This window comes from Trichosurus vulpecula, chromosome 8 (genome assembly GCF_011100635.1).
Source record: "Trichosurus vulpecula isolate mTriVul1 chromosome 8, mTriVul1.pri, whole genome shotgun sequence".
Classification (NCBI taxonomy): Eukaryota; Metazoa; Chordata; class Mammalia; order Diprotodontia; family Phalangeridae; genus Trichosurus; species Trichosurus vulpecula.
The window spans coordinates 129,240,675-129,258,841 of NC_050580.1; the positions used below are offsets into that span (position 1 = coordinate 129,240,675).

At 38.1% G+C, this 18,167-nt stretch overlaps 1 protein-coding gene across 1 annotated transcript in view; it reads left to right on the forward strand.

Moving 5' to 3' along the window:
* The window catches only part of SLCO3A1 (solute carrier organic anion transporter family member 3A1), a 361,985-nt gene that overhangs the window by 58,520 nt on the left and 285,298 nt on the right, over positions 1 to 18,167 (forward strand). The window lies entirely within an intron of this gene.

Genomic DNA, 18,167 nt, shown 5'->3' on the forward strand with positions numbered 1-18,167 from the left:
GTATGTTAACAATGAAAATCCTTGCTATGAAAGATAAATAATCTAGAAAAGGTTATTTTTTTAAAAAAACACCTTTAAGTCATATGAGCTTTGAATTACATTAGGGTAGAACTAAATAATGGGTCTAAAGCCTCAGGTCAGATGAGGCATTTACTCAGAAATCTTGTCCTGTAAGACATTCTCTGATACATGGTTCAGTAATACTTCCTCATAATAGATTAAGAACAGATGAGGTCAAGATTGGTTAGGCTATAGGGTAAATACATATTTTGGTTGGTGCGTTATCTCTATTGAATGAGGAATTTTCAGTAGTCCTATCATCCATTCTGTGGTTCTCAGTAAATTCTTTTTGGAGGGAGGGATAGGGAAGGAGAAGAACCCCTTTTGCTACTTAGACACATTTCTTACTCTGTGCAGTGTAAAAGGATTCAAGAAATGTGGTCATCTGGATATATCACGAACCTTCTGGTTGTTATCCATCTACCAATCTACCAGCATTTTTTAAAGTTTGTATTATGGTACCAGGTACTGAGAGAGGCATTGGGGGTACAAAGATAAAACTAAAACAGGCCCTGCCTTCAGGGAGTTTATATTTGGTCAGGGGCAACAAAATGTACATATACCCAAGTGTATACAAAATAAAAGGTACTGGAGTGGGGAGTGGTAAGGCACCAGTAACTAAATGGGCATGGAGGGTAGAGAACAGAATGGTTTTAGCTCATTAAGTCCTAATCCTTGTTCTGCTTTCTGGACCATTGCTCTGTCTCAGAGTATATTTCAAGGTGTTGTTGCCTTTGGAGTTAGGAGTAGAGATTATGTGTATTTCCCAGATTGACCTCAGCAGACAACCATCTTATTCCATGCACAGCCTGAGCTCTCTAGAAACTGTATAAAAGGATCTGAGCAGATGTATAATATGAATGACCCACTCATTTATATTTGAGTTCATAAAGCCTCAATGTTTCTTTTAATGTGGATCTCTTACATCAGTTTTATTTGCCTGAGCAATTTAACATGAATTTACAGGTCCCTGATTTCTCTTAATCCAATTCAGTTTGAATATAAAACTAACACATCTTGTATCATTCAAGTTTACACAGCTCTCATTGTGGTGGTGTAGTATTCTTTTATAAAAGGAATTCTTGATCTGGGATCATGAACTTCTCTTTAAAAATATTTTGGTAACTCTCAGTATAATGGATTTTCTTTATACTCCTATGTATTTAATTTTTGCATTTAAAAATATTATTTTGAGAAGATATTCATAGACTTCATTAGACTGTCAAATGAGCCTGTGACACCAAAAATTGTTAAGAACTCCTATGGGTAGCCATGCAGAGCCTCATTTTGGGCATTATTTTCCAACTGTTGTCAACTTTGCTTCAGCTGTTTTTTTTTTCTGAAGTAGAGTGAGATATACAGTAGGCATCAATATGTGCCCAAAGTTTGACTATAGAGGAAGAATTCAGAAGATTTAAAGCTATTGGTGACCAATCCATGGCCTTCCTTAGTGTTGAAATAGACTGATCGGTGCTATCTATATACCTGTGTGTACAGGAGCTGTGAATACACATGCTGTAAATGGTTAGAAAGTGGATGTTTCAATCTGAACTAAATTGGAATCTCTTCTGCCCTCTGAATTGCCAGATTTTTGTACTGAATAATTTGTTTATCATCTTCTGGATATAGTTTCTCTCAGGCTCCCAGTTTCCTCAAGATTCCATTCAAGAGGGGCTTCTTGGGCTAGCACTGGTCCATCCATGCTCATTCCTTTCTTACTCAAACAGTGAAGGAGGCAAATGACTGAGATAACTATTCAAACACAGAAATTTATGAGCATATTTTGACCGGAGAAAAATATGTTAAATAGCCACGTAATCATGGCCAAACAATGCTCTTTCTTGGGCCATGTTGTTTTTATTGTTGTTTGTGCTTCATCATTGAAGATGACCATGACATCAGGAAGGTAATGCCATGACATGAAAGTAAATTGGATTTAAGTGAGGGAGGGCTGTGCAAAGTCACCAGTTTCACATTCTCCTCTGGAGCTATTTGGGTCTAGTGGCAAAATATAGATCAGGATGGCTGGAGATGGCCCCTGGCCAGTGACACTTTCTCAAAAGGGAAAAAGTGTTCATTTGTCCTTGTTTGCTTTAAGTACAGTTAAATGGACATTCCTTGATCTGGGGGGGGGTCCTCTGAGTTAGGAGGACCTTACTGTTGTTGTTCAGTCATTTCTGACTCTTTGTGACCCCATGGACCTCTGTCCACAGAGTTTTCTTGGAAAACATGCTGAGTGGTTTGTCATTTCCTTCTCCAGTCTTAAACAGAATTTAAGTGACTTGCCCAAGTTCAGACAGCTAAGAAACTTCTGAGGCTGGATTTGAACTCAGGTCTTCCTGATTCTAAGCCCAGTGTTCTATCCATGGAGCAACCTACCTGTCCCATTAGGTGGACTATCTGGATTCTAGTCTCCCTTCTGACACTCACTTTTCCTCTCAATGCCAAATTCAAATATAAATGAATACCTGTGGGCAGCATACTGACCTAGCAAACTACAAGTTAACATTATTTGTGTCATACTTTTTACTGATTGTGTTGAACATTTCCCAATTAGATTTTAATCTGATTTAGGCAGGCCATGTGTAGCCTACTGGTCATGAATTGAACATCTCTGGTGTAGGAAACTCTCTTAGGCTACATGGTGAAGAGGAGGTGCAAGCATACATTTATAGAGAAAGTGTCTTCATCAGGAAGTTCTGTATATCAGTGAAATCACAGGTCTAATCTCTGTCCCTGTCCCTGTCTTTATAGAGATAAGACAAGTGAGCAAATAGCTCTGCCATAAGGCAAACTTGGAGCAAATCATCTAACTTTTCTGGGTCTCAGTTTCCCCCTACATAAAAATAAGGGCTTTGATTAAATAATCTCTATGGTTCCTTCCAACTGTAAACCTTATTATTCTAAGAATACTTTAAGCCTTTTGAGATTCTTGGGATTCAGATAAAGGAGAAAGCATACTACTATGATGTAAATAATGGTCAGTTATTCTTATTGAAGGCAAAAAAATGAGAAGTGGCTCATCCTAAATTAATTAATTTCTCTGAGCATTTGTTTTCTTATCTGTGAAATGGAGATAAACATATGTTCACTACCTATCTCTAAGAAGGCTGTTGTAAATGAGATCATGAATGTAGAGCACTTTATATCTAGAAAATGTTGCATAAACATGAGCTGCTGCTAGCTTTATTACATCTTAAAGAGGCCGCCCATATCTAGGTCTTTCCTCTTGTTCTGTCTTTTCATCAGTACACTAGAACGGACCATTTTGTAGATAAGTTATTTTCACAAGGACTTCTTTTAGATATAAAACCCAGAACAAACTATAATTATAGGAAGCTAAAGCTGGAAAGGGCCTAGAGACCATGTAGCCCAACTCTTTCATTTTACAAATAAGGGATCCAAGGCCTAGACAGGTGATGGGTTCTGCTTCACCTTACATAGCAAGATCATTAGAACTGTTACTAGAACCCAGGTCTCCTGACTTCCACTCCAGACTTCATAGGATAATAGCTTCTAGATCTAGAAGGGATTGCAAAGGCTAGCTAGTCCAACTGCGCTATTTTATAGATGAGGAAACTGAGGAACAGAAAAATTAATGACTTGCCTAAAGTCACACATCTAGTATTTGTCAGAGATAGAACTTGAATTCAGGTCCTTCTGGCTTATATACAGTGTTTCTTCTTAATTTTCCCTAAGGGAAACAAATGTGTATTATATTGGTCATGTTCTGAAAAGCCTATGTCTTTCTGCAACTTGTGTCAATTGCTTCTGTCACTAGGTGGATAGCATATATCAGAATCAGTCCTCTGGAATCATCATTGCATTGATCATAAGTAAGTCTTTTAGAGTTGCTTGTGTTTACAATGTGGTGAATATAAGGTGTCAGTTCCCTCTACATCAGCTCCCAGTTTTCCCAGGTTTCTCTGAAACCTCTCTCATTTCTTTATGGCACAATCCAGTGCCTATTTGATGGTACCACTTTGCACTAAACCTGTCTTCTTAGGACTAAACCTCACTCTAGACAAACCTAAGTTTATATACTAGTCAGCCCTAAAACATGGGGAAAAGGAAGGAAAAAAACAAAGTGGGAAAAGGGAGACTTATGAACATGGCTGGAACCAAGGAAGGGGATGTCCTCAAGGCTGAAAATGGCAAGAGGAAAGGTTATGATCGAGGAAGGATTCCTGCTGTGTGGCATTCTACATTCCCAGAGAGGATGCTGACTCAGTTACTTTGGCCAAACATACAGTGCCACTTTTCCAAGGCAGGAAGCCACATGTATTAGAAATAAATATGTCATGCTTTCTTTGTTTATTGCTATTATTGAAGCCCAGCAGAGCCCTCCATGTTCCAGTTAATGATGCAAGGAGAATTATTATCCTCAGATTTCATTTGCCAAGTGTTTGTTTAGCACAAAGGTCAACATAATGCCAGCTTTCAACTAAGGAAAACCTAATTTCTGTTCTGAGTACTTGAAACAGAGTCACTTTCGCCTCTGTGATTTTCTTCTTCTTCTTCTTCTTCTTGACATTCAGTAGAATGTGTTTTAACTCTCTGAAAACAGTAGACTGGGGCATAGATCAAAAATGGTGTGACTACAATTCATCTGAAAAAATAATTAAAAAAGAAATCCCTCCTGGGACCATGCACAGCTCATTATATTGTTGCAATTTCATCAATATTGAAGTTTCCCTCATTAATTTCCTTTTCTAAAATAAGTGACACTGTAAAATTGGTCATTTTTCTGCCACATTCTGGCACCCTCCCCTGCCAATCTAATAAAAAGATTTGACATTCCTTGAGTTTGTTTTCAACAAACCAATGTGGTAATGGTTCATCTCTGCAATTTCCTTATTGCATAACATGTAGGTACTTTGAATTAATTATGAACATCTTATATAATCCATGCATTTTGGTTGCTCGTGGACTACTGTCCTCCCTGCCATGCCGCCCCCCCCCAAGTATTTTTCTCTCCACAACCAGATATGGAAACTTAGTAGAAAAATGACCTACCTAGCTGTATTCCTTTGCCGCTCTATAGGATCCTGATTATCATCAAAGAGGCCCTTCTAGCAAGCTGGGAATCAGCAAACTCTTTGACCCTGAGTGCTGCTGGCAGGGCTTATCAATTACCATGGATGTCAACCTGATGACTTAGCCTGGGGGCACAAAATTGCTGGTTATGCACCTGCTGGCCTGTGGGCATGCCTCCTCTATAGTTGGTTCTGTTTTAGTCTCTCTAGAATGACTCCCCTTGGATCAAGCTACTCTTTAATTGACTTCCTGGATGGAGGCTCCTGAAAGCCTTAAAAGCCTGTGATTAGTTCATATAGATTCCATGTTCAGAATAAAAAGAATTTTTAAAATTTGTTATTGTGAAATAGACAATCATCAACAAACATAAACATTTCAATGTACAAAGAAGTCAAGAAAAAGAGGATTGTATAGGAAAACACAAATCTACTACATATAGGTGGTTTTATATATGTGTACATATATACACATATGTATATAAATATGCATGTGTGCACATACACATATACATTATATAATATATTTATTAAATATATATGTATATATCTATGTGTATATACCTGTATATTTACACATATATATTATATGATATGTATGTATATATGAATATGTATGTATACCCAAAACATATATAGTATATAGTATATATGTATATACATATATACACATACATGCATATGTGAATAAAATTTAACATGGCAATACCAACATTGCTGTTTGTCTGGGTCTGCCTTTAGACTTCTATATATTTTTAAAATATTTAATTAATAATATTTTTAAGTACCCCAAACACTTTCCCTAATAAAAGCTTTCCTTAACAAATTAGCATAGTTGAACAAAATACATTTGTGTTGTATTGGTCATCACTGAAATGTATGTCTCATTATCTCTCTATTGTCTATAATCTCTCCACCATGACTAAGACACATGTTTCATCGTCAGTCTTCCAGAGCCATGACTCATCATTGTGTTAATCAGAGTTCTTAATTTTTTCAAGTTTTTCTTTACCATATTATGATCATTATAAAGGACTTGTAACCAGGGGTGAGAGTTCTCTCCGCTTGATTTCACCTGGCTCTCCTTTACCTCCCTCCTAGCTGAATCTATCTTCTCTCTCAGCCTATATGGTGGTGCTTTTCCTGGGAGCAAGAATTGCTAGCTCTTGCTTTTTTAGCCCTGCTACATCTAATAAGTTATTTATCATAGGCACAGAAACTTAGAGTCAGAAGGGATCATGAGGTTGTCAAGTCTGGTACCCTCATGTTGGTTAAGGGACTTCCTTACAGTCATACACAGGGGTGGGCTGGAGCTGTCCATCTCCTATGGGCTCTGAGCCAATTGTTAAATTTTATGTTTGAGCATTTACATCTCAGAAATCAACAAAAGCTAGAGGTCAGGGCTTGATTTATTGTTTTGGTGATTTTTAGATTTAATAAAATGCTGACGAAAATGTAAATAGTGCAGCTCAAACTTAAAAGCATGCCACGCCTTTTAAGAGAGCTGGTTGTTAAACATTTACCAGCATACCACAGCACACAGTTAAAAAGTATCTGAGGTAGGATTTAAACTCAGGGTTTTTTGACTCTAAGCACTTTACTGCAGTCTTTCCTCTACAATACGTAGCTTCCTTTAATCTCTCTAAATCTTTTCCTAGAAGGGATCTCAGAAACCATCTAGTCCTTTTTATCTATAAAATAAAGGGAGACCCAGGGAAATAAAATGACCTATCCAAAGTCATTGTTGTTGCGTCATTTCAGTTGTTTCCAACTTTCTGTGACCCCATATTTGGGGTGTTCTTGGCAAAGATACTGGAGTGGTTTGCCATTTTCTTCTCTAGCCCATTTTACAGATGAGGAAACTGAGACAAACAGCATTAAGTGACTTGCTCAGAGTCACAGAACTGATTCAGGGTCCAGGGCTGGATTCGAGCTCAGGTCCTCACTCCAAGGCTGGTGCTCTATCCACTGCACCACATAGATAGTAAATTACTGAGGTGGGATTTGAACCCATATTCTCAGACTACAGAGTGACTGCTCTTTCCATTGTTCCACACTGCCTCAGCTTTCTCCTCTATAAAATCTTGGAAATGATACTCCTGCTACCTCCTTCCCAGGTGAGAATAGAGCTCTATATATGTAAAATACAAAATATATATGTAAACAGTAGAACACCATGTGTGTGACTTTACTAATATCATGATTGTTGATGATCACGATTGCAAACAATAATATTAAGACTTGACATAATGAATGTGAATATATATACATTCATATACATAGACATATATACAGATGTACATATACACAGATACACATATACATACATATGTGTGTATATACATATACACACACACGCGCGCGCGCACACACACACACACACACACACATATATGACTCAGTGGTGATGGTTCAAGTGGCACAACTCCCTGAGATTGGGGCATGAGGGGTGGGACATAGAACAGGATCCTGGGTACCCTGATGTCTCTCAGAAAGAAAGAGTAACCATGCCTTCTTGTAGATTGCTTCGTACACTGTAGCCTTTGGTCTTCCAGCTAATGTTACATTGTATTATGATCTAAAACACAGAGATCTGGGAATGAAACAGAAACCAAATCATCTTTCCAAGGTACTGGGAATGTCAAAAACCATGACTATAAGAGAAGAAGGCCAACCCCAAGTCCTTTCAGAATTGATTGCCTTTGTTCTCTTATTAATTGGGAGAACCGGAAAGCAATGTTTCATTAAAATCGATTATGATGTTCGGGAGGAACAGGAGTTTGGCTGAAGCTTATACCGGTCTTGTACTGTTTCCATCAAGGCAAGTAGCTGAAAGAAAGCTGGATTTTGATTCTCAGGATGGGTTTAAATTCTAACTCTGCTACTTCTTTGCTCTGTGACCTTTTTGATGTCCCTTAGCCTTTTCTGGGTCTCGGTTCTCTTATCAATAACTGAGACTATTGGACCCCAATGAGCTCTAAGGTTTTAGAAGAATTTCAGAGTCTTCCTTATTACAGGGATAAGGACAGGGATAAAGAGAGAGGAACCTGAAGGATAACACAAAGAGAAAGACTATGAGTAAAGAATTTGAAAATATCCATCTCATCTAAAATATTCTCATCTAATAGAATCAAAAAGTTCTTGGAGAGGTAAATATAGAAATAGAAGAAAGATCATTGGATTTGGAATCCATTAATCTTAGTGTAAGTCCTAATTCTGAGACTTACTAGCTATACGCCTTGGCAAACAGATAACTTAAATTCTGAGCCTTAGTTTCTTCATCTGTAAAATGGAAACAATACTACTTTTGCAGATCCTTTTTCTTGAGTTGCTGTGAGGATCAATTGAGAAAATATAGGTAAACAGCATTGTAAATGATAAATGGCCATATAATGGTTGTATTACTTTTCCATCAAAGTTACTTACCCCACTGTTGCCCCCACCGAGAGAGAATTCACTTCTCTTTTTTTTTACCTTTCATCTATAAGTGTTTTCTTTAAAAATAAAGAACATTGAGAAAATTTACCTTCGTCATGCATGCAATTCTTTTTAGTAACCATTCTATTGTTAATATATCTTTGGACTCCCTTTCTTTCCTTTCTTGGAAAGCATAAATTTCTGGAATTGTTATTGCTTCAGCATTCCATGAGAGTAGATGCCATGGGCAGTGCGGTTTGTCTAGAGGATTGTTTACAATTTCTTTTTGTTTACAATTACTCTGGCATAAAAGGTTAACTTCCTTTCTGCTGCAATTATAACTCATTTCCGGGAGAATTCTGTAGACCTGCATGATTGTCACGTCCCCTTAGCAGTTCGATACAATCACTTTCGTTTTTAGATTTAACCAAACATCTTTCCTTGGGTTATGTTTCCCAAGGGATACACAGCCATTAGTACTAAAGCCAAGCCCAAAGCTTATGTTAGTCCTATCTGTCTGGGGGAAAGCTCTTTGTTCTAGAGCTCTGGCCACTCAGGCAGACTTTGTTTTTTCTGAAAAGAATTTGAATTAAATTAGGTGAAACACAGAGGTTTTTGCAAAATAAGTGATTTTTAACCGGTTTCTCACCGGTTATTTGAGTTTATTTAGCTGTTTTTGAAACATTAGTTTAGCCTGGATTTAACTGGTACTTAAAAAAACAGTCTGAGTGGGTAGACAGCTGTATTTCTGTGGCCTCTGTTAATCACTCTATCTGAAATATAGATCATGTCTCAACCCATAAAGTCAATTAGGTTGTAAGCTCATTAAGAACAGGGATTGTCTTTTGACTTTCTTGGAATCCCCAGCACTTAGCATAGCCCCTGGCACATAGTAGGCAATTAATAAATGCTGGTTGACTGACTTACTGATTAACCCTTTCTTTTTTTTCTGATTAACCCTTTCACAAACAAAAAGTATTTCTGAGGTGCCAGTATTCTATGAAGATACCAAGATGCTAGCTACTGATTGTTCCTGAATATTACTAAGACTTGAACTTAGAAGCACATGTTTGATATGCCCTGAGCTTTCATTTCTTTTCTTTGCAGAGCATGAGTTGCAGCACATAGACCTGGAAGCCAATAGTGACATTAGATTTTGAGCTCCTCAAGGTTTTTTGTCCCTTTCAGTATCCCTAAATCTTCGCACAGTGCCTGGCACATAGTAGGTGCTTAATGCATGCTTACTGATTGATATTCACCAGCCCACCCTACCCCTCCTGATCTTATCTCAATAAATAAGCAACTCTTATACCCTGCTCCATGTAGTAATGATAAAGCATTTACCGGTGGTAAACATTTATGGGCAGGAGTTATGAATACATACCATCGATTAAGTGGATGAGCTTAAGGAATTTTTGTTCTAGGTACCTTCATATGACCACAATTACCACCTTTACTCACTCCTAATCACATCAGATCATTAGGCCCAAAGAAAGAGAAGTGTGTTAGCTTCCTATCATTAGTTTATCATTACATTTCAGTTTGGCAACATGTATATGTAGATATGTTTGTCCACATAGGAGCAAATATCAGAGGGTATCTAAAGGGATTTGGGGATACTGAAGTAAATGCTAGACTGGTAATTGGCATATAGTCAATCAACTAGAATTTATTAAGCACCCTACTATGTGCCATGCACTGTGCTAAGAACTGGGGTTACAAAGAAAGTCAAAAGATGGTCTCCTCTCTTATGGAGCTCACAGTCTAGTTAGCAAGACAAAATGCAAACAGTTATGTACAAACAAGATAAATAAATTAAATCAGGGCTTAGTCTTTGAGAAATTTAAGTTTAGTCTTTGAGGGAAGGTGTTAAAATCAAGGAGTCCTGGGAAAGGCTTCTTGCAGAGGGCAGGACTTCAGCTGAGACTTGAAGGAGGCCCAGAAGGCTGGGAGGCAGAGATGAGGATGGTAATTAGAGATTAAATTAAATTTAGGAGCACATGTTTGTTATTCCCTAAGTTTTTATTTCTTTTCTTTGCAAAGCATGAGTTGCAGCACATAGACCTGGAAGCCAACAGTGACATTAGATTTTGAGATCCTCAAGGTCTTTTGTCTCTTTCAGTATCCCTAGATCTTAGCACAGTGCCTGGCACATAGTAGGTGCTTAATACATGCTTATTGATTGACATTCACTAGCCCACCCCAACCCTCCTAATCTTGTCTCAATAAATAAGCAACTTTTGTACTCTGCACAATAATCTCGGAATTAGATGACAGAGTATTATGCGAAACAAACAGCAGAGACCAGTGTCACTGGATGTAGTAACTCCAGAGGTTTCATATTGCAAGGTGTGTTATTTGTAGGCTAGCTGAGTGTCAAAGATAACACTATTAGGAAGTCTCACTGCATTTATAAAATAAAAGACTTATAGCACTGGAAAAATCACAACATCACAGATTTACAACTTGAAGGGACATTATAGGTTGTGTCATCCAATCCCCTCATTATACTGATGAGGAAACCAAGGCCCAAGGCATTAAGTGACTTGCCCAAAGTCATATGGGCAGTAAGTGACAGAGTCCAATTTTTTTACTTCAAATTCAGCACATTTTTATGATATGTTTTAGGGAACCTTGTGGTTTAGAGAAATTGTATGGTGGAAAGTATAATAGTGTGGGCAAGAGGTTTAGAAAAAGCTTTTATTACCATCTCAGCTATTACTTTGCTTTTTCACCCTGGGAGAGTCACAGTCCCTACAATTGGATAATATTATACAGCATTTAGCAAGCTTTGATTGAAGCCACCACTACTAATTAGTTGCTTCGTGGGAATTCCTAGGCAGTAGTTGTTATGGTTGTTTTGGATTTATTATTTTTTTAGTCTGCTTCTGTGGTTTCACTGATATTGAGAACTATCAGTGAGGAAATGTGCTCCACCAATGAAGACTTAATCTTAGAGCGCTGCCTAGGGGCACTCAGAGGTCATGTGATTTGCCCACGGTCACCCTGCTAGCATATATTAGAAGTATCACTTGAACCAGGTCTCCCTTACTCCAAGGCTGGCCTTCTCACCATGATCTTACAACACATATCTCAGCAGTATTAGAATATAATTTCAAAGACACCCACATCTGGCTTCCCTTGCCCACCTCTTTAAAATCCTTTGAGTCTGAGATTTTCCATTCTTCATTTCAATCCAACTGTGACTTGCAGTAAGGTTCAGCAAATTTTCTGTGGTGGTTTGGATGGATGCACAGATAGGAAAAGAAAAACACTTTTCTGCTCTCAAAGCAAGTTGTTCTTTTTTTTTTCCTTTTTAAAATATGCGCACAGATCACTAAGTAAAATCTGGACTCCCAAAGTCAAAAATTTCCATTTGTTCTTACTGAGAGAGGTGTTCCCTGGGTCAGTAAAAACAAGGAAAAAAGTTTGTAAAGAACCCAGAAATTATCTGGGGATATGAGTGGGACAAACTTCCCATGACATTTGAAGTTACTATTTTTGTGACTTGTGTTTCAGGCAGCCTGTTCTGGTCTGCTCATTCCCTTTTGGTCACTTTTTGCTCTTGGCACTACTCTTGGAGGCAGGGCAGAGGTCGAGGTAGTTCCTTTTACTAGTATGGTAGGTATATGCCTGTACACCAGTCCTTTCGATCTAAATTGTCTTTTTTACCCTTCACACTTTAAATGCCCCTACCCACAGTCCTTCCCAGGTAACTTCCAAACATATAGATGTATATAAGTGTAATTACAAATTGAATTCCCTTCCTGAGCAAAGTAATAATTACCAGAAGGACATTCCAATTTGTACTACCTGCCATGTGTATTTCTAATGGAGCTTACAATGGGAATTCAGATTCCCAGCAAGAAGCCTCATTAGCACAGCAAGCAGCTAATAGGCTCTGCAGTCTTGCATGGACACATGCATGCAAACTTTTGAAACCCAGCAGGGTTTATTTTTAGATTCAAGTCTTTTAACATTCTTGTGCCTCAGTCTCTCCATCTGCAACACAGAAAGGGGCCTTTCTAAGGGACTGCGATCCACCTTCCTTCTTCTCCCTTCCTCCTACTGTACACCTACTGGATTTTTTCTAGCCAGCAGTTACTATATGTTGTTCAGCCTTTAAACAGAGATTTTAGAAAACACTAGATACTGGGGTAAATGAAAATGGTCCACATGTTAAAATTCTCCTTTATTCTTGTTGCCTGCTGTGAAAATGAGCAGTCAGAGTTGCTGTAGGCAAGCGAGATGTATTTGAAGAGCCAGGGCCATCACAAAGAGAGTGAAAGGGATGTGTGCTTTTAGGCAGCAGTAGTAAGCATGTGCAGAAATGGCATGAAATGTGCCCACAGAGGATGCTGTAATGAATACCAATTCATAAGCCCAAACAAATAGGCCTAAGATGCTTTGGATATGAAAAATGACTTGACCCATACCCGTAAGACCCTAAAGACACTTCCCCACGTTGTGCTGCCATACTATGGTTGGTTTGCCGTTTCAAGGAGAAACAAAATGTTTGAGAAGCTGACTAATGTTTTATTTAGCCTGAACAATGCCTGAAATAATATAGAGATTTGGTAAATATTCATTGGGTAGGACCAGACTCCATTAAAATTAGAAAGGTTATTTCAAAAAGCCTCCTGTGGTATCTTTCCTCTTTAAGACTTCATTCTATCTATTCCATAGGTTTATTGTATGTACCAATTTATCTAAACATTGTTTCTGCCTTTAGAATGTAAGCTTCTTGAAGGCAAGGACTGTTTTTGTTTTCTTTTGTTTTGTTGTTCTCTTTGCATTCCCAATGCTTAGCACAGTGCCTTGTACATGGTAAGTGTTGGCTAAATGCTTGTTGGTTGGTTAATAGTGGAACAAGGGAAAAAGCTCACTTGGGAGATGCGTGTTTACTTCATCCTATCAGCGTTTAACTGGCATGTGGACTAGTTGCTATTGTGCCACTAAGTATGAGCTTCCTCTATTCCCTGCTAGTTGCCTTAAATTTTTGTGTAAATTGGCAAGTAACCTTATAGCTAACCCTTCCTACTTCTGTCCAGAAATAAACTGGAGAAGTAAAAAAGTATGAGAGAGAGAGAGAATGTGTATTCAAATAATATGTATATAATATATGTATAATAATATGTGAAATAATATATGCATAATAATTGGTGTATTTATTCAAATGTGTATGAGATGGAGGGAAGGATGGAATAGGACTAGGAAAGGGAAGGAAGGAAAGAGACAAATTAGAGAAAGAAGAGATGGAGGAAAGGAAAGAAAAAGGAAGAAAAGAGGAGGAGGGAGAGGGGGAGGGGGGAGCAAGCACTTTTCCTACAAAACTACATGGGTGATGGTTGAGGAGGCCCAGGAGGGAGGGAATTAAAGAGCAATGAGAGATCAAAAAGCAAAATAAATCCTCTTTCGCCAAGGGACTTCAATCTGATTTGTAATTTGCATAGACATTTGCTCATCAATGCTGTGAAATCCCAAAGATATTCCTAGAACGCTGGCTTGGGAGATTAACTGTGTTAACAGAAGGAAGCCCTTATGCCCATGAATTGTTGGTAAAGGACTTGTCAGAGCATCTGGAGTGGTTATTGTGACCAAGAGTCTGGGCAGTTACAACTGCTTGCTGTCAACTTGGCTTTTACTGAGACCAGTTAAAGAATTCCATCAGAGCAAATAGAATTTCCAAGTGCAACTTGAGTCTAGCAGAATGGCATGTGGGTAAAAATTCTGATGTTAGGGGAGAAGGGAGAGTGAGTAAGGAATGGGTGAATGACTAAGCAAGTGCTAATCTAGCTCGCAATGTCATCAATTCAAGGAACATAGGAATAGCCCATAATGTGTCCCTTGGGGAATGGAAGACCAAAATTGGTAAGAACCCGTTACACAGGGAAATGCAGTTTGTCTGGGTTATAAACATTGCTTCCCTGAGAGAAATATGATTGCTTTGTACCTTTATTGGTGGCACTTATGGTGAAATTTGATCTTCATTAGTGAAGAAATTGTCAAATTATTAAATGTCCGTTGAGTAGTAATATCATATGCTCACAAGGAGAGACTGATTTTTGTTTTAATGAGTCCATTTTGACGATAAGAGACTGCCCTGATTATTATGGGGTAGAGGGAAAGGGACAGAGGAGAATAGGTTGATGTAAATATACTGATGTGCTAATAAATACTTTTTTCCCCTAATTATCAAGTCAGAAATCTAGATGGGCAGACTGTGTAGAAGGGGGGGGGGGGCACTGATATACAGTGGAAAGTGCCCTGGACTTGTAATGAGAAGAACTTGGTTGACACCCAGCCTTTGATATGTACTGGATGCATGACGTTAGATAAGCCATTCCCCCTTTGAGCCTTGATTTCCTCATCTGTAAAATTTGGATAACAATACCCGTACTACCAATATCATAGGATTGGTGTGGGAATCAAGTAAGATAATAGAGGTAAATTTCCTCTACAGGAAATAAGTGGTCTAAAATGGACAGTTCCAAAGTTACATAGATTTTTCTGACAATAATGATAGCATCAGCGTTTACAAAGACCTTTATCTCTATGATCTCCTTTGAGCCCCAGAGTAGTGCATGAGATTGTAGTGCAAGTATCATTATCTCCACTTTACAAATGAGGAAACTCAAATTTCAGAGACAGGAAGTGGGTTGCCTAAGGTCACATACCAAATAAGCAACAGAGACAGGATTTGAACATGTTTAGTCACAACCCCCTTAAATACCTAAAAGAAGTATGAATGTATTGTTTTCGAGAATCAGGAGTGAGTCAGGTCATGTTTTCCCCCACCATCAAGACTTTCTTGATTCCCCCTCACCCTCCACTATGAATGCCTTCTCCCTCAACTTATTGTGTGTCAATTTTATATCTATTTTGTATATGTGTGAATATGTACATTTTGTATGTTTCAACTTGACCACAAGCAGAGTGTTTCGCCTTTCTCTTTTTATCTGTAAATTTTAGCAAAATAGCTGGCACACAATAGGCTCTGTTATCATAGTTACTTCTTGATTGATTGAGTTGAGGTATGTCATTCTATGAGGGGAAGTAGTAAATATTAGAACCCAAAGGAATTCAGGCCAAGTTGCGGATGGGTCTTGTTGGTTGATGAAGAGATGTCCCTGCTAAGGCTCATGGGTACAGCTACAGAACTCTGCACATAGTCTAACATTTACCTGGAATAAGGATGTCTTAAAACCCATAATGACAAATATGGTTCTGATGCTGAGAAGAGTGAAATGCTATTTTAACACTTTAAATTTCAGGGGTGACATTGATAGAAGCAGGTGTGCACTTATATATTTATATAGTCAGAAAATGTTCCTTAGATATAAATGTGCGTTACGGGTCTGAGTAATGGTTCAGTGCTGAGCAGAGAGACATTGTCTTCCAAATCAGAACATTTGGTATGTTCCAAAGACCCATTTAAAGACAATTTTTCACAAGTGTTAGATTAGGCTCATTGCCTTAAGGAAAACTTCTTAACAATTATTGCTATCCACAAATAGAATGGGCAACTTTAGGACATATGAATTCATTGACACTGGAAGTCTTCAAGCAAGGACTGCCTAACCAGGTATGTGGTTATATGGCAGAAAGGTTTCTTGTTCCCATATGGTTTGGGCCTGACAGTTTCTGAGGGCCCTTACAGCTCTGACATTCTATGATTCTGAATGTTTAATAAGCTGGATAAGAAGATAAGCCTGGCAAGTGCAAGGAAATCACCTTTTCAAAAATGGAGGACAGTATTTCTGGACTGACTGGCTCTCTGGATTTTGTGTGAGAGACATATTCAGGAATCAGAACATACCTGCAAACAGAATGTCTTGCAATGACCTTCCCTCTCTGGGATTCAATTTTCTCTACTTTAACATGAATGGGGTTGGAATAGATGATGTCTGTAGTCCCTGTCAGTTCTAAATCCTGTCTGTGAACTGCGCTCTCCATGTGGGGCTGGTCTTGACATCAATTAGGAGTTTGCTTGGGAAATGTTATATAGCAGGTTTGTATAAGAGGAAAGAGTGAATGCTTAAATGGAAATCTGTGTGTTCTTTAAAAAAGTAATATTTATATAAATTTGAATGTGGATTAAAAACTACAGAAATTCTTAAGCTATAAAAGTCAGACCAATAGTTTAAGGGAAAATATTTTCCATTACTTCATAATTCAATTAATATATGCCTTTTTTCTTTTAAATTTCCTGTTTAAACCTATGAACTTGGATTCTTGCTTGCTTGTTTCCATTACTATTAGAAGATCTGCCCTCCAAAGCTTGACTTCAATACATGGCAATATTATGATTTTATAGGATCATAGAATTTTTAGAGCTGGGAGGGAATTTATCAAAAACCTCAAAAGCCTAGATGCTTTCTAGATAAGGAAACTGAAACCAGAAATATTAAGTGACATGTTTGGGGTGGCAGAGCTAGTTAATGGCAGACCTCAGACTAGAATCAGCTTTCCTGACTCTCAGACCATTTTCTTTTCAGTTGTTTTCCAGTTGCATTGTAGCTTTTGCTTTCCTGGCTTATCTTAAAGTGATGATGTAGGATGCAAGGAAGATGGAAGTCACTCACCCACCCCACTGACAGTTAACATTAGTACGGTCAGCTCCATGAAGAACGCTGCTAGGTGCTAGGAAGAGAAAATGTTTAGACTCAGTTTCTATCCTTTATAGTGTAATATAGGAATATGACACAAGCACTGATATCCTGTACTATTTTAAATAATGGTTAAGTGTATTATAGAGGTACAAGACAAAGTGCCTGCCCAGTGTGGTTGTTTTTACTGCAGGTATCTTAACTACTCAAAAAAAAATATTCCCCTCAGTATGTTACCTTGGAAGAGACTAATGCGCTTGGAGTCAGAAGACCAGGATTTACATTTCTGCTCTACCATTTATAGGCAAGTCACTTAACCTCTCTGACCTCAGGCTCCTCATCTGTAAAGTGAGGGGCTTGTTGTGGATGACCTTGTCTTAATCTAATCTAAGCATCCAGATCAATGTTTAAGAAAATAGTATAGTTAGAGGTCAAGTAACAGTATCCTCATTTTAAGAAACCTAGAGACTAGTCAAAGTTTTGTCAGGGGTGGCAAACATTGTCAGAGGACAGGCAATCACATTCCGTTGGAAGAATCTCAATCAGATCTTCTTGTCTTTATTTTCCCATGTAATTTTTTTGAAACAGACATACTAATAGATATTGATTGATTTTATTACCTCCTGGTAGTGCTATATTTGTTCTCACTCCACCCCACCCCAACTTCCATTGCCTTAGCCAACAGACTTACTGCAGTAAGCTTAGGTGTTTTTTTCCAATAAATTTTATTATCATATAAATTACTGCTCTCCTTACAGCCCTGATTATTAACTTCACCTTTGCTTATTAACAAATTGAGATTTGTATGTTAACACGTACTTCAGAGATAGCTCTTACTAAGATTTCAGTAATAGTTATTCATTCTCAATGAATTCCCTGACCAGGGTCCTTATCTTAAACAAACCATATTAAGGAGTTAAGTGCTTCATATCTGAAAGTAAAAATTGACTCCGAAGTGAGCACAGGCAAATTAATACGGAAAAACCACAACAAAAAGGGCTTCTGAAATGTGATATGACTGTGTACTTGCTGACTGACACTTTTTCCA